Consider the following 16,579-nt stretch of genomic DNA (forward strand, 5'->3'; position numbering starts at 1 on the left):
TATGGGCGGCTATACGTGCCTCCCGGCGGCAATTTTTTTTATCCAAAATCATACACTTATATGCGTTTTATCCGCTCATATGAAGCGTTTAGGGTGAGTCTTAAATAAGTGCAAATATGTTTAGTGGTCGTATTTTTCGACTCCAGAATCACGATTAGGTATGGGTTTTCTTTTTCGCTATAAAAAAAATATCAAAAATTGAAGTTTTTACCAAATCTTCGTATTAAAGGTGTATTTTTTTGGACTACATTCGTATGAATGTAAAAATGAAAGATTACGTAAAAATCAAACATACCAGGGAGGTCTCATCGTAATTAAGGGTCGAATAAAGCTGCAAATGATGACGATGTCGATGATATAAACAAAAAGAAGAAAACATCTAGAAACGAGAACGAATTAAACTAAAAAAAATCGAAAAATTCTTTTAGTAATTTCGCATCGAACTAGATGAAATTCCTGATGGCGTGTAGGTCCGCTTGTATCGTTAAATAAATTAATAAATATGGTAATGAGGCTGGCGGCGCGGAGGATCGTACCGGTACCACGGCGCTATATAGGTTTCTCTCTCTTGGCCGCCGGATTTTTCCGAAAAATATCGAAGAAAATAAAACGGAAAACGCGGTCTCTCGCGTCGCGCATATTAATCGACGTTTTAATTTGTTTTCGCAGCCGGAGAGGCGAAAAATTTACTAGGGATGGACAAAAAATATCGATATTTTTTCTAATATTTTAAGATTGAAACCACGGTTCTAGATCGTCGAACGGGACTTTTCAGGCGGATTGTCTACCTTTTGGGGTAGATTACTACTTACTTAGTACTTACCTTGGGTAGGTTTACGGCGAAAAATTGTAACACCGTGCTCGGTCAGATTTAGCAGAAAAAATGGCCTCAAATGGTCCAAAAATCAGTTTTCTGGGTTTCTGAGGGTCTGCAACCTACAAAAATGGTCCTTATCATTTCTTACGTAGAATTAGTAGTTTTCGAGATATTCCGCCTCGAAGATCACTGAATTTTCTCACCCGCTCTATCTCTGTTAATTGTGATTTGTGTACCCGCGACTTCGTTCGCGTCGAATTAATCATTTGTAATATTACCCAACTTTTTGGAACACCCTGTATGATTTTTTTTTAAATTTCAAAATATGTAAAAAACAAAATAAATTATGCGTGTCCAAGCGCCTCCCGAAAAACTAACCGTTTTTTAAATAACAAATATTGTAATATTTGAGAAGCGTTTTCACCCTCTTGGAATTTGAGATTCGAGAAACCCCTCCTTATCGAACCTCTACACCCCACAGTCAATCCGTTTGCCAAAAATCAGCTTTAAACGTCAAGCAGTTTAAGCAGAATCGTGATTACTCAATGGTCATATATTATGAAAGACCGTGTATAAATTTTTAAAAAATCTTAAAATATGTAAAACAACAAAATAAAATATACGTGTTTAAATTTTTTTTCCGAAAAACTCACTGGTTTTTAAATAAAAAATATTCTAAAATTTGAGGGGTGTTTCACCCCCTTAGAATTCGAGTTTCAAAAAATCCCTTCTTATCGAACCTCTACACCCTAAAGTCAATCCGTTTTCCAAAAATCAGCTTTTTACTTCAAGCGCTTTAAGCAGGACAATCAATGACCAGATTTTTTGAAACACCCTTGTATTATGTATTTGTATACATTTTTAAAAATTCTTAGAATATGTAAAAATAGTTATTAACGTAATAAGGCCGATAAACAACAAATAACGGCCGGGCTGAAGTTTGTGATCCGAGGCGATAGCCGAGGATCATAAGCAGCCAAGGCCGTTATTTGTTATCGGCCGTGTTGCGTTCTAGATTTTTCGTCATACTGCAGATTTTTTAGAGCAATAAACACTACTATTTAATAACAAATTTTATTGAACAATAACACAAGTAAGGATAAAAATACATAATGTCTTATACTAAAATTCATTTTTCATGATAATGAACATGGAAATTAAAAAGTGCACTTGTTGTTCTTAGAAATCTGTAATCCTTCCCAGGGATTTACAGATTTTATAGAAGAAGATGATGCTACTGAAGAATGGCAAATATTTGTATCCACTAAAGACACATTATTTTTGGAGCTATCATGAAAAAGTTGATTTGTTATTTTCATTCTTTTGGAAACTGATTTTTCTATGTAAAGTTTCTGCCACTGTTGAAGACTCCCATCCTCCTAGCTCCTTTAGCGATAGTAAATCATCACCATTTTCGGCGAGCATGGTTGCTGATGATCTACGAAATGAATGCCCTGTATAACGTTCTGGATTCTCCAAGTTCAAAAATTTTGCAATTTTCTGCGGTACGCTCCCGATGGTATGTATACCGACGATTTGCTTAACACACTTGCCTTTCTTGTAACCAATGAAAAATTTTGGATTGTCAAAGTTACGAGGACGCAGGTTGATGTATTTTTTGTATAAACCAAAGGCATCAAACGGAAGGCCCGTTTTTGGAATAAGAAATTTCCTATCTTTCTTTATTTTTAGTATTTCTTAATGAGACAAGAATATTTTTCTCCGAATCTTCGAAATCATCAACTGTGAGTGACCAAAGCTCGCTGCGCCTACAAGCTCCAAGAATACCAAGCACCAATACAATTTTTTTCGAGTAACCAGGTGTAATCATCGGCATCCAGTAGAAAATTATTTATGTCATTCTCCGACAGAACTTTGGCTTTTTTTTGGTGAATAACCTTCGTTTTGCGCCTCAGAAACATGAACAGTTTACCAAATCTATGAACAAATATAATTTAGATGAGTATGATTAAATATCGAAGAATATAATGGCTTTTTACCTTGATATGTCGATGTTTTCATATACTCTCAACGCAAGCTTCAGCATGGATATCTTTGTCCACAGTGATGTAGGAGAATACATTTCAGACATTCTTTTAGCATAAGCCAGCAATACCGCTTCATTTACGCTGTTTATACTTCTATCCTGCCGCCACTTCAAAAAAATTGTCATATTCCTGCTGATATCTCTCTCTGGTTATAGTCGGAAGTAAATTTTGAGTAGCCGCAGCCGCTTCCTCCTGTATTTCCAACGGAATTTCTCGCGACATCTCGCTATGGTCTATTTTCCCAATTTTTGAAAAGTCCAACTGACAATAAATAGTCATTGTTGCAGGTGACAGACGTTACGATTACCTTAGAAACTTAACGGCCGCCGGCCGTTATGATAACGTCCGGCGGACGTTATATGCATCTTTTCCATTCTGATTTTGCTTATGTTATAATAATATAACAATATAGTATGACGAAATAGTTATTAACGTAATAAGGCCGATAAACAACAAATAACGGCCGGGCTGAAGTTTGTGATCCGAGGCGATAGCCGAGGATCATAAGCAGCCACGGCCGTTATTTGTTATCGGCCGTGTTGCGTTCTAGATTTTTCGTCATACTGCAGATTTTTTAGAGCAATAAACACTACTATTTAATAACAAATTTTATTGAACAATAACACAAGTAAGGATAAAAAATACATAATGTCTTATACTAAAATTCATTTTTCATGATAATGAACATGGAAATTAAAAGTGCACTTGTTGTTCTTAGAAATCTGTAATCCTTCCCAGGGATTTACAGATTTTATAGAAGAAGATGATGCTACTGAAGAATGGCAAATATTTGTATCCACTAAAGACACATTATTTTGGAGCTATCATGAAAAAGTTGATTTGTTATTTTCATTCTTTTGGAAACTGATTTTTCTATGTAAGTTTCTGCCACTGTTGAAGACTCCCATCCTCCTAGCTCCTTTAGCGATAGTAAATCACCACCATTTTCGGCGAGCATGGTTGCTGATGATCTACGAAATGAATGCCCTGTATAACGTTCTGGATTCTCCAAGTTCAAAAATTTTGCAATTTTCTGCGGTACGCTCCCGATGGTATGTATACCGACGATTTGCTTAACACACTTGCCTTTCTTGTAACCAATGAAAAATTTTGGATTGTCAAAGTTACGAGGACGCAGGTTGATGTATTTTTTGTATAAACCATAGGCATCAAACGGAAGGCCCGTTTTGGAATAAGAAATTTCCTATCTTTCTTATTTTTAGTATTTCTTAATGAGACAAGAATATTTTTCTCCGAATCTTCGAAATCATCAACTGTGAGTGACCAAAGCTCGCTGCGCCTACAAGCTCCAAGAATACCAAGCACCAATACAATTTTTTCTGAGTAACCAGGTGTAATCATCGGCATCCAGTAGAAAATTATTTATGTCATTCTCCGACAGAACTTTGGCTTTTTTGGTGAATAACCTTCGTTTTTGCGCCTCAGAAACATGAACAGTTTACCAAATCTATGAACAAATATAATTTAGATGAGTATGATTAAATATCGAAGAATATAATGGCTTTTTACCTTGATATGTCGATGTTTTCATATACTCTCAACGCAAGCTTCAGCATGGATATCTTTGTCCACAGTGATGTAGGAGAATACATTTCAGACATTCTTTTTAGCATAAGCCAGCAATACCGCTTCATTTACGCTGTTTATACTTCTATCCTGCCGCCACTTCAAAAAATTGTCATATTCCTGCTGATATCTCTCTCTGGTTATAGTCGGAAGTAAATTTTGAGTAGCCGCAGCCGCTTCCTCCTGTATTTCCAACGGAATTTCTCGCGACATCTCGCTATGGTCTATTTTCCCAATTTTTGAAAAGTCCAACTGACAATAAATAGTCATTGTTGCAGGTGACAGACGTTACGATTACCTTAGAAACTTAACGACCGCCGGCCGTTATGATAACGTCCGGCGGACGTTATATGCATCTTTTCCATTCTGATTTTGCTTATGTTATAATAATATAACAATATAGTATGACGAAAACAAAATAAAATATACGTGTTTAAGTGTTTTTCTTTCGGAAACTTGGCCGTTTTTTAAATAAAAAATATTGTAATATTAGAGGGGTGGTTTCACCCCCTTGGAACTGGAATTTGGAAAAATCCCTTCTTATCGAACCTCTACAATTAACCTGTATGCCCAAATTGAGCTTCTTACGTTGAGTGGTTTGAGCAGGATCGTGATTAATTAGTGAGTCACTTAAGGATTTTATATATTAGTATAGATTTCACCCCTTCTCATGGGTGAATTTAAACCAAATCAGATTTAGAGCAATTAAATTTACTGAATTTTTGACAAATTAACCAGAAATGTATATCGGAATTTTTTTCAAAAGACTGTTTTTGCCACCGTGTCAAGCTTGACCAATCCCCCCACTGGAATTAAGCCATAGTACATATTCGCTGTTACCACAGTGGTGCAATTAAGAAAACTACTGCCCGATTCTTCGTCTGTTATGTTAATTGTCGAACGGCTGCTGTACGTTAGGCAATGGGGGACGGTCTAATGACGACCTTAGAAACAAACGCACACAGAAAGACGCTTGCTAAAAACAGACATTTCGAAAAGAGTACCAGGTTGGGACCAGGCGTTGCGTATCGCCCTGTAGTTTGTTGCTTTTTTTCGCTTACTCGTTCATAGACAGATTTGAATTAAAATAATGCTTGTTTTCCTGAATTCATATTATTTACTAGCGTCTACCCGCGACTTCGTTCGCGTCGAATTAATCATTTGTAATGGTGATGATAAAGCAAAGCAAGAATTTCTATTAACATACAAACTGGATAAAATTTTCTCACATTTATGTCAGCATGAGAAAAGAAACACTATGGCGATATTATTATATTTTGGCAATTTAAGCAGAATCGTGGTTAATCAATTACCCAACTTTTTGGAACACCCTGTATGATTTTTTTAAAAAATTCAAAATATGTAAAAAAAAATAAATTATGCGTGTCCAAGCGTTTTCCCGAAAGACTAACCATTTTTTCCATCCACAGTCAATCCGTTTGCCAAAAATCAGCTTTAAACGTCAAGCAGTTTAAGCAGAATCGTGATTACTCAATGGTCATATTTCATGAGACACCCTGTATATTTTCTTAAAAAATCTTAAAATATGTAAAACCACAAAATAAAATATACGTATTTAAGAGTTTTTCCGAAAAACTCACCGGTTTTTAAATAAAAAGTATTCTAATATTTGAGGGGTGGTTTCACCCCCTTGGAACTGGAATTTCGAAAAATCCCTTCTTATCGAACCTCTACACCCCAGAATCAACCTGTATGCCAAAATTGAGCTTCTTACGTTGAGTGGTTTGAGCAGGATCGTGATTAAGCAGTGAGTCAGTCATTTAAGGATTTTATATATTTTTATTATAGATAAGCGCGCGACACCAGGTTAATCTTTTAGCCTTGTATATGAATTTTTAAAGTAGCTCAACCTAAGACGTTTATGGATGTAAAGCACCAGATGGCGGGGCGTATTTCACAATCTTTTACTAGAGAAAAATATTTTTTGTTACTCTGAATTTTGAAGCGGCCAATAAAAACAGAGAAAATAAAAATCGATAATTTTCGGACTGTGCCAATTGGTTACTAATCGACCAGATACTTTTTGTCTATTAGATATGCTATAAAAGCTGGTAATTATACAATTCGACCATTGTAAATACCCGCCAAATTCCGCAAGGCCGACGAGGTCGATGTTTTCACTGATAAGAAAAAAAATTTTGTTTAGATAATTTTCGAGATATTTTTTCTTTCTGAATGCACATTTTAAAGTATTTTATATTCTTTGTCCGCTTGATCTATTATACTGGTCGCACGTATTGAAGTTTTATTTCTTGTAGTTTTAAAATATTTTCTTGTTTCTTTGTAGTTGTAATGTAAAATTAGATTAATTTATTATGTTTGATTATAATGTTTAGTGTAGACTACCAGAAGAAATTTAGTAGTGTTTTTATATTTTATTTTGAAGTTAAGTAGGGGTAATTGGGTTAATTTTTCTTTATGTTTGATTAATTAATAAGTTTGATAATTTGTTTAGTGTAGAATACAAGAAGTAGTTTGTGTAGTGTTCTTGTAAGAGATTATATTTATTTTGTAGTTGAGTAGAAGGTGAAGGTATTTGGGTATTTTTTCCTTTTTGTTTTTCTTCTAATAATTATTGTAGTAGTTCTTTTAAATATTGTGATAGATACATTATAATCTTCCTTCTACTTTTCTGGTAGTTGAATATACGAAAAAAATCTGATCAAATTTATTTTAAATGAAATTAATCTAGTCTTATTAATTAATCAAATTAAACTAGTCAAATAATATTAATTGCAATCAATTATTAAAAAATATTAATTATTTTGGAAAATAACTTTTGAAATGGAGTATTATTGATAAAATTTAGCCAATCTTAAATTGTCTGTGAAAAAATAATGTAAATTTACCCTAATTTTTATCAGTGTACATAATATTTATTTAAATGTCAAATAATATTATTGAAACAAGTGCCAAGTTTTATTTTTAATTAAGAAAAAAATTAATTAAGAATGTATAAACGTTTTGTTTTCAAAAAAAATTATCTTAAATTTGTAAAACCTCAATTTAGAATAAAATGATCGAAGAATGAAATAAAATTTTATAGCCCTGGGTCAAATCGAAATAAAGTAAGTGTATGTAATTTTTTTCAAATATTAATTACCAGTAATTAGCATTAATGTACCAACATATTGAAAATTGTTATTTCTTTGTTAAATACGGTTTAGAATTCTTAAAATAACAGCAAAAATAATCGAAAATCAACAATGAAATAATAGTTTTGTTTAAATTTCTTAATCAGCTGAGCCCTATTATAGTTCGCAAAAATCCGAGCTATATTATTACATTACTCTGAGGAAAATACCGCAAATAATCGATATTTTTGACTCCGTCCCTAATCACATGCTTCATTCCTTTAAAGCTTTACGATTTGTTCACCAGAGGCAGCACTTTTTGTCGAGAGGTTGACCAACTTTAAGAATATATAAACAAGGCTTTTAGTTATGTAATCGAGGGTGCGATTTTTAACTTCATTGTTACCAACCAGGGACATATTCGGCGCCGGGATGACTAACTGGAATTTAAATTTCCCGCTGGGGATTCAGGTGGTAGCTCTGCTGTAAAAAATGTCAGGTTGCCACATTTATTTACTTATCTCCTGACATTGTCATTCGTTTTGACACCTTAGTTTTGTATTACGGTTTTTGGTTTAAATAAATTGTGTTCTGCTATTTTAAGCTTAAAAATTGTATTAATTTTAATTGTATTTTTTTCGACATTGTGAATTATCGTATACTCTTAAAGGATAAAGTATAATCAAAACCACTAATTTGTTCCAATTTTGAGGTTCCTAATGAAGCTTAAGTAAAAAACAAAGATAAAAATAAATAAAAATTTGTCACAAATTCATATATGTCGCATTATTTGTCAATATACTGTAATTCTGGAGTGATCCTAAGCCATAAAATTCAATTTATCTTCTAATAAATATCTTCTTTTGTAAATTAAAATGCCACAAGCGTTGCCGGAACCATCAGTTTCTCCTCGATTTACTGGCCGACGGGATGTTTATTGACATTTGATACTGGCACTGGACATTCGGAATTGAAGGTTTTAATTAGAAAATAATTTCCCGTGGTTGTTCCCTTCAGTTTTGTTATCGAAAACTGCAATTCGTAATTTTATACCAGCACACGACAAGAAAAATCAGGTACAAGAGCTTGTAACATTATACAGCCGAGTTAAGTACATAACTGGAAATTATTTAAAAGATTTATTTATTTTAATATCATTACTAGTTTTATAGGCATAACGCTCAATGGAACGAAATATGCTGGGAATAACCAAGAGAGACCGTAAAAGAATAGAATGGATACGACAAAAGACCCAGGTAGTAGATGTCATCCATAGAGTCAAATCCCTCAAATGAGCAGGATACCTGGAGAGGATATATATATATATATATATATATATATATATATATATATATATATATATATATATATATATATATATATATATATATATATATATATATATATATATATATATATATATATATATAAATGAGCAGGGATAACTTGGGCCCGCATAGCCAACAATAGACAACAATGGGCCCAACTATACTTGTATTCATTTAAAACTTCCCAATATGGCGGACTTCAGTATGGGAGCCTTAAAAAACGAAAATCTCTAGACTAGAATCGGCTGTAGTTCAAATCGTTCAAATTGATAATCTGTGGTAAATCCAATTGAACTCTGACACTTGGCTGACATTGACGTTTACGGTTCGTTTTTCTAAATATTTTCATTATTTTTTGAGATTTTATTCACAAGTTCTACTTGATTTTGTTATTTTATTTAACGTGCAGCCTGAAGTACTAATTATATAGTTATAAATAATCTTTTCACCGATCAAGAACTGAGGAATTGGCTGGAAGATATTCAAAATGTGTAAAACGCTTAAAAACGTATTAGAAAACATTGACTCGTCCACAAATTCGTGAAAATAAATTATTCCAGATGTTTGTAAAAAGGTCTCTAATTATTTTGAGAAGTTTGCTCGTATCAGTAATTTTCAGGTTTGTAATATGTATATGATAATAAATATATTAAAACTTATATTTCAGGAAACAGCGCGGGCATTACAGATTGTTGTAAATTATTTTTAAAATATAAAGAAGGTTTAAAACAGGTTTAAAAATTGGTTTAGTAGAGAAGACTTAAATAAGGTAATGTTGGTAATGGGACCAAAGATCAAATAACACTTGAAATATATAATATGTATGTAATAATTGTAAGTAGTTTTTATGAATCTGTTTGATACCTATTGCATTGTTTTTATATATTTCTTGAAATATATATTTTTTTACTTTACAGGATACACAAAGAATAATAAAAAATACAGTTACTCACTAAAAGCACTTAAGGTTTGTAATAGATGTAGTTAGAATATCAAACACCAAACCAAACCAAAAATATATTTTACTGGTATTCCTCACATATGAAAGGAAAATAATTTCACAAATAAGCAGAAGGACATTATATAGTATACCCTATATTAATAATTCTTTTTTTATCCTATACTTGTTAGTTGACACATTACTTACTAGGTATAAAATTTAGTACTGATTCCAAACCTATAGTTGTGGTTGTGACATATTCTGATGTGTTTCTGGCAATTTAAAATAAGTTAATATTTAAACAAATATTTTTGGCTTTCCTGACAGGAGTGTGAACACAAATTTAATAAAGCTATAATGTGGATAATGTTCTGATTATTACAGTTTGCATGGATGTTTTTGTATGTTGTTATTTTTAATAAAGTATATTTAATGAGTTTTTGAGTATTTCTTTTTCCCTCAGAGGATTGTGTTCTAATCTTGATATATAAATTTTCATAAATTATATCTACAAAATTTATTACCTTATAACTTTTTGCTAAAGACTTTGTAGTTGGTACAGTTTAACAGTATATAAAAGAACTATTTAAATAAGATGTTTGAAAATATATAACTGTTTTTGCACACATCAATTCAATTTGTGATTAACTGTACTGAAATAAAAACAAATTTAGAGAAGTGAGGTGATCTATAAACTATAACATGAAACGCATCATCCTATTTTCAAGTCTTCTATTAATTTCACTTATTAAACAACTATAATTATTCAATAATCTTGATAATTCTAGGAACTCTCAGATATCGTCAAAACATGAAAACAAATATTCACTTCCTATAGTTCTTACGTCCCTTTAACTGAAATATAAGAAACAGGGGAGTTAATATTCTCACTGAGAAAGTTTATAAAATACCTTTAAGTAAAATCTCTTCGAATCTGCTGTAAAATACCTTTATTCTTATTAAATAATTTCAATAATCTATGTTTTATTTTTGACAACCACCTAATAACCTAACTTTAACGTCAACTTAACTCTAACGACAATCCTGAAAAGTGTTATTGTTAACCAAAGACTAAATCAATTTCTGAATTCGCTAAGCCAACTTATTTTTCATTAAAAAAAAATTACCAATTTTCCTAACTAGGTCGGCCATAATGAGGAACTTTTAAAAGAATTGTACTATACAAAGAGAGTATCTAAAGATGTGAGGGAGGCTACACCATAATTGGAAATGGTTGAATAAGCTGAAAATGATGATGATGATTAAGTAGACCTTTACAATTTTTGTATTTATTTTTATTTTATATTTACAGCTATGAAAATAATGTGTAATTCTATGTGTATTAAAGCCATACGCTAAATAAATCCGAGATCTCAATGATGAGGCTCGCATTTGGGACACTACGGTACCGTTAATTGAAAACAATGCAGCACTAAATTATTAATTTCCCCGTCCGTGAATAACCTCACAAATCAACTTTATCAAAATAAATCATATTTATATCGACTTTCCTTGCCATTTTAAGCCAAGTCAACGCGGACCTTGATAAAATCTGTGGATTCGAGAACGGCCAGACGCGAACTAGATTGCCACAAACGAGCGCACAACAGATGATACTGTCTTATGCATCTTTTAAATCTCTTAAACGCCGCAACATAACAAGTTATCATTATATCGAAAATAAAAATGCAAAACACGCGCGACGCGACATCTGTGCGGCGACCGCGAACCATTTCAAGGACGTTTCTTCTCCTCTTCTTACCCCTCATTGATGCGAACCGTAAATGGTGTGAAAATGGGCTTTTAATCTGTTCGTATCCTACATTTGCAGGTCAGGCCAATTAAATACAGTGCTTTCGTTTGCTTAGAGCATAATATCGAAATTTCACACCAATACTTTTAACTTAACGAGACCCAGAGAATAGGTACATTAAAGAAATGCTAACTTCATGTTAAAAAATGGAAACAGACGCCACCTGGTGTCCCCTGGCAGTACTAGCTAAATTGAGGGGAATTGGAGGGGCGGGGCTTAAAAGAGGGGAAATTTAAAAAAAAAATATTTTTATAAGTATCACTGACTTACTGTTTAAAGTTAATAAACATATTTTTTATTACTTTAATATAATTTAAAGTATTAAAAAATATGTCTATTAACTTTACACAGCAAATCAATGATATTATTAAAGACTTATTATTTTCAGAGAAAATTCATAGTAAATAAATTACACATTAGTAAACAATATCATTTATTTTTTAGAGCTGCGATTTATATTACAATAATATTGAAATATATATATTTTTTTAACAATGAAAAAGAATATCCCGGAACCTGAAAAAGAAAGATGATCAATTAATGACTTACATTAGTTCAAAATACATTTTGCAAATAACTAGTGAATTGTAAAAATAAACATACTATTAAAAAGACATTTTAGTAGTATGTTATCATCTATTTACTGATAATACATAAGTATATAATAGGTAAATAACATGCATAAGGCACTATGATACAACTACCTGTATCATGATAACACACTAATATGACAAAAATATATGCTAATTTAAATTCCTTTAATGATCTAATGAAACACTATCTAGTCTCAATGCATGCCATTCCAAAGGCAAAAAAAACTGTTATACCAAATAAATATAAGCTGAATAAAACATAAACCAAGCCAACGTGCATAAACAACCAAAAATGCATCAAAAATACTTTTATCAGATCATACCCTTGGATATATTATGTATTTTATATATCGCACATCCCGTTCAAAAGTTTACTAACTCAAAATAGATAATATAGAGAACATTGTCAGGAGAAGTAAAAGAAAATTTAAGTTAAAGCAATATGCTCCTGTTTGCATATTAATGGCCAAATATAATGTTGATTTAATAAAATTGTACTGGCATCCTTCTGAGGTATAAATCAGATTAAAAGGACATTGTTTTTGTAATAATTGTTTGTTTTGTAAACATTTTTTGAAGACAATACAGTTTTCAACGGGCTGTGCGATATAAACAAGGATCTTACTATTATTTGAGGTTAGAAAGTATTTAAATAATATAAAACATAATCAAAATCATTTTTCATCATAAATTATAGAGGTACTTACGTGTTTTGATATTATTATCAGGAAATAACACGTTTAGTTAAACAGGTACGCTGCCAGGCAAGTTCTATCAGCGGGTCTTTGCAAAAGTTGAAATCTAAAAATACAAAAATACGTTTACATCTTAGTTGTATTTACGAATAAAGTATTTGTGTGTAATTTCTGACTTACCAGTTAACTGAATGATCGCATTAAATACATCCAAATGGTAATTTAATATTGTAAAAAAGCAAAATTGTTTTAAATCACTTGCCAGGACAGCCGGCTGAGCCGGCCAGCTTCTTTGTTGGCAAAATGGCCGCGGTATCATGATTTAAGCAATGTGAGTGACAAAGAAAGCCAATGCCTGGCAGATGTTGCTTTCTTTGTCGTTGGTCCTGGCATGTTTAAATTTGACTGTTGCCTGTTTTCCCATACAAGTGACACCCCCGTGACGAGACCTAATCTTATTATTACAATGTTAATCAGCCGAAGAAAAAACTCTTTCAAGTCTGACGCTAGTTGGCGAAATTATTAAAAGATAGCCATATGCTTTAGTCAAATAACTCTTTTGGTCTCCTACTGCCTCATAAAGGACCATTTGAAGCTTAAGAATCCATTTCACTAGTCCGAAAAAGTAGCAAATTAAGGGTTCAACATTTAACGTTTCATGTAAAATTGGCTAGGTATTTTTACACCAATGAAGAAGGAAATTAAAGATAAAGGATTATACTATATCCGTATTGTAGCACATTTTTATACAACTTCTTAATTTTTAGGATTTTGATGGTCAAATGGATGGTCAGGATTATAATATTTTGATTAAAACAAAATATGTAAAATTGGGCAACGCTGTACCGGTCAAGCTTAATCACGTGACTAAAAGTTTATTTGATATGAACTACTTATACTTCATAAGTGACTACTTTTTTCCTATCAAAAACCAAATCCTTCTCCCGAAACCACCGACATTTCTCCAAACCACAAATTATGGCTATTTTTGCCGCCATATGGTCGAAAAAGTGTTTTACGGCCATCGTTAAAACCGAGATATTTTCCCTGCTCTATCCGACACATTTTGATCGAAAAGACGATGCTGCCTGCCATCATAGGAGCGGATTCTTCTCGCGCCTTACTTAACAACGAGCCACGAACAGTAACTCACCGTTTTATCCTACGAGGAAGGGAAAAGAACATATCGGAGAACTGGTCCGCGGTTCGCGGCACTTTATTTTACGCCGATTTATGTTGTTCGTACTTTTGTATATACAGGGTGGCCAGAAAATCGCAACTCTGCTACTTATTATTCTTCCTAACGTGCCATATTCGTTTAGAGTTTTCCCAATCATGTTGGTTACTATTCTAAATAAGTTTATCGATATCTTTGAAATTTCTGTTGATTTCATTGGATTCTTTATGCATTATTGTACCTTACCTATTGTACCTAGGATTCAGTACTTGGCCCTATTTTATTTCTGGTGTTTATCAACGACATTGCAAATCTATATAGACATTAGCGATAAAATCTACCTCTCTGCGGACGATACTAGTTTCACATGTTACGGCACTATATAATTCAGTGACTTACGCACCATTAAATGTTGGGGCGATTCAAAAAAAACTAACACCAGTCAATAGTGGTCTTAGTTGTGGACTCTGTGAAATTCCTAGGACTTGTTGTAGACAACTCGTTAAAATGGGACTTTCACATCGAAGCTCTATCAAAGAAACTAAGATGCGAAACTAAGAGAAAAACGCTGCCTGTTTTGCGCTAAAATCAGTTTCTAAGGAACTGATCAACCTCTAGAATAGCCTATTATGCGCTTTTTGAGTCACATCTTCGTTATCTCTTTCCATTCTGGGGTACTTGCTGCGCAACAAAATTTGATCGTATTTTCAAACTTCAAAAGAGAGCAGTTCGATATTTATTGGGACTGAACAGTAGAACTCACTGCCAGAATTTCTTTAAAAATTTCAAAATCCTGACTCTTCCTTCTTTATTCGTTTTTGAATCCGTTTGCTTAATCCGCAAGAACTATCTGCTATTCCCGCTATTATCTCCCAACTATCCGCTTAGGAATGCGGAGCACGATCTTTATCTGCCAACCCCGAACTCAGAACTAGTTAAAGACTCAATACTGTACAATGCCAAAAAAATGTACAATCATCTACCTTTGAATACCAAGTCGCTTTCATTCTTTCCCGCATTTTGCAAAGCTCTGAAATCATACTTACTGGAGGGAGCCCTATATGCGGTAAACGACTTTTTTGTTGATGTTTAATCATGAACAATTTTAAATTTTAAAATTTTGATCATCTCACACACTGGTCAAAGGTCGAGTATTTAATATTTTATAACTCTTAAAATTATATCCATTTACAATTTTCCTATTGTAAAATTTTATTGATACGCCTTTTTTGTGTTCTGCAATTGTTCACGTATGTTCTATTTGTAATTTTAATGACTTAAATGTTTTTGAATTGTATGATTTGTATTGTATATTTTTTGTGCTTTTGTTTGTTTGTAAATGCTTTGTCGATGAAGCTATTTTTCGTTTTTTGCACAATAAGGATTCATTATTAAGCCGATATCTTTGAAATTTCTGTTGATTCCATTGGACTCTTTTTGAATTAATTATTGTACCTTACTAAGTCACTAGCCGTCCCAAGGAGGTGGCAGTATAATTCAGGTGTAATTTATGACGGGACATGGTCCTTTTTTGATTTATAACTCGTCATACAATCTCAGGGCTTTGACAAACGCCAGTATCTGAGACGGTTTTACAGAGGTTAGTTCCCGATATCAGTCATACCGTAAGTTTATGGCACAAATGGTTGTCGTCTCGGCGCACTCAGTGATGAGGCCAATCACTGTGTGTTCTTCCCAAGTAGCATTTTTAGACACAAAATTGAAACAAATTCTCTGCTGAGAAACATTGCGAAACAGTTTCGTCACATTTTTGATACATATGTTTCCTAACATAAATCGCTTTTTGTTTCGAAACATTTTACCTAAATATGGTTTCGCTACCTAACCTAAAGCAATAAAGATGTTAATATCACAAATTTTTCGAAACTTTTAAGAAACAGATGTGGCTCCGATTTACAGATTTCGTACCAGTTTTGTGCCTGAAAAGTTTCCATAATTTAACTTACTTTATTGTTTGGATTTTGTTCTGCAGTTTTTGCATTTAAGCATTCAAGTTTTTATAGTAGCCTACTATAATTAAAAATGCAGAAATTTTTCTTATGCGATTTTATAATAATTTATTATACGCATTACAGAGATGATTTGTTTTTGATTTGAATAAATGTAATAACAGCCACTACCCATACCTAACAGGAGACCAAAGAAAAATGTTACGAGCCTACGTGTTTTCTCTTTTTTTCCACCTACAACACCGGTGTTTATCTCAAAACCGGTATCGAGATGAATACCGGTGTCCAGATCAACACCGATGTCGAGATGAACACCGGTGATGTAGATGAACACCGGTGTCGGTGTCGACACCGGAACACCGGATAGCCTATATTTAGACACGGGTGTCAGCCCAACACCGGTGTTAAAACGGTGTTCCGGTGTTTGGAACAGGCCTAGATTTGTGTCATATTCCATGTCAATTTTATAAAACAATGAATTAAAATTCCGCCATGTTGGCTAGTGATAGCGTTTTT

General features: G+C 32.9%; 1 protein-coding gene and 1 long non-coding RNA gene across 3 annotated transcripts in view; one reads left to right on the forward strand and one right to left on the reverse strand.

The window, feature by feature from the left end:
• LOC115882670 overlaps positions 1 to 939 on the reverse strand; it is a 158,420-nt gene extending 157,481 nt beyond the window's left edge. The window contains exon 1 of the long non-coding RNA XR_004050228.1: positions 824 to 939. This is a non-coding gene — a long non-coding RNA (uncharacterized LOC115882670). The remainder of the gene's footprint in view (positions 1 to 823) is intronic.
• The window catches only part of LOC115882669 (autophagy-related protein 16-1), a 627,679-nt gene that overhangs the window by 574,037 nt on the left and 37,063 nt on the right, over positions 1 to 16,579 (forward strand). The gene's annotated exons all lie outside the window — the stretch shown is intronic.

Source organism: Sitophilus oryzae, unplaced genomic scaffold (genome assembly GCF_002938485.1).
Source record: "Sitophilus oryzae breed Bouriz unplaced genomic scaffold, Soryzae_2.0 scaffold_179_pilon_pilon, whole genome shotgun sequence".
In the NCBI taxonomy this organism is placed as follows: Eukaryota; Metazoa; Arthropoda; class Insecta; order Coleoptera; family Curculionidae; genus Sitophilus; species Sitophilus oryzae.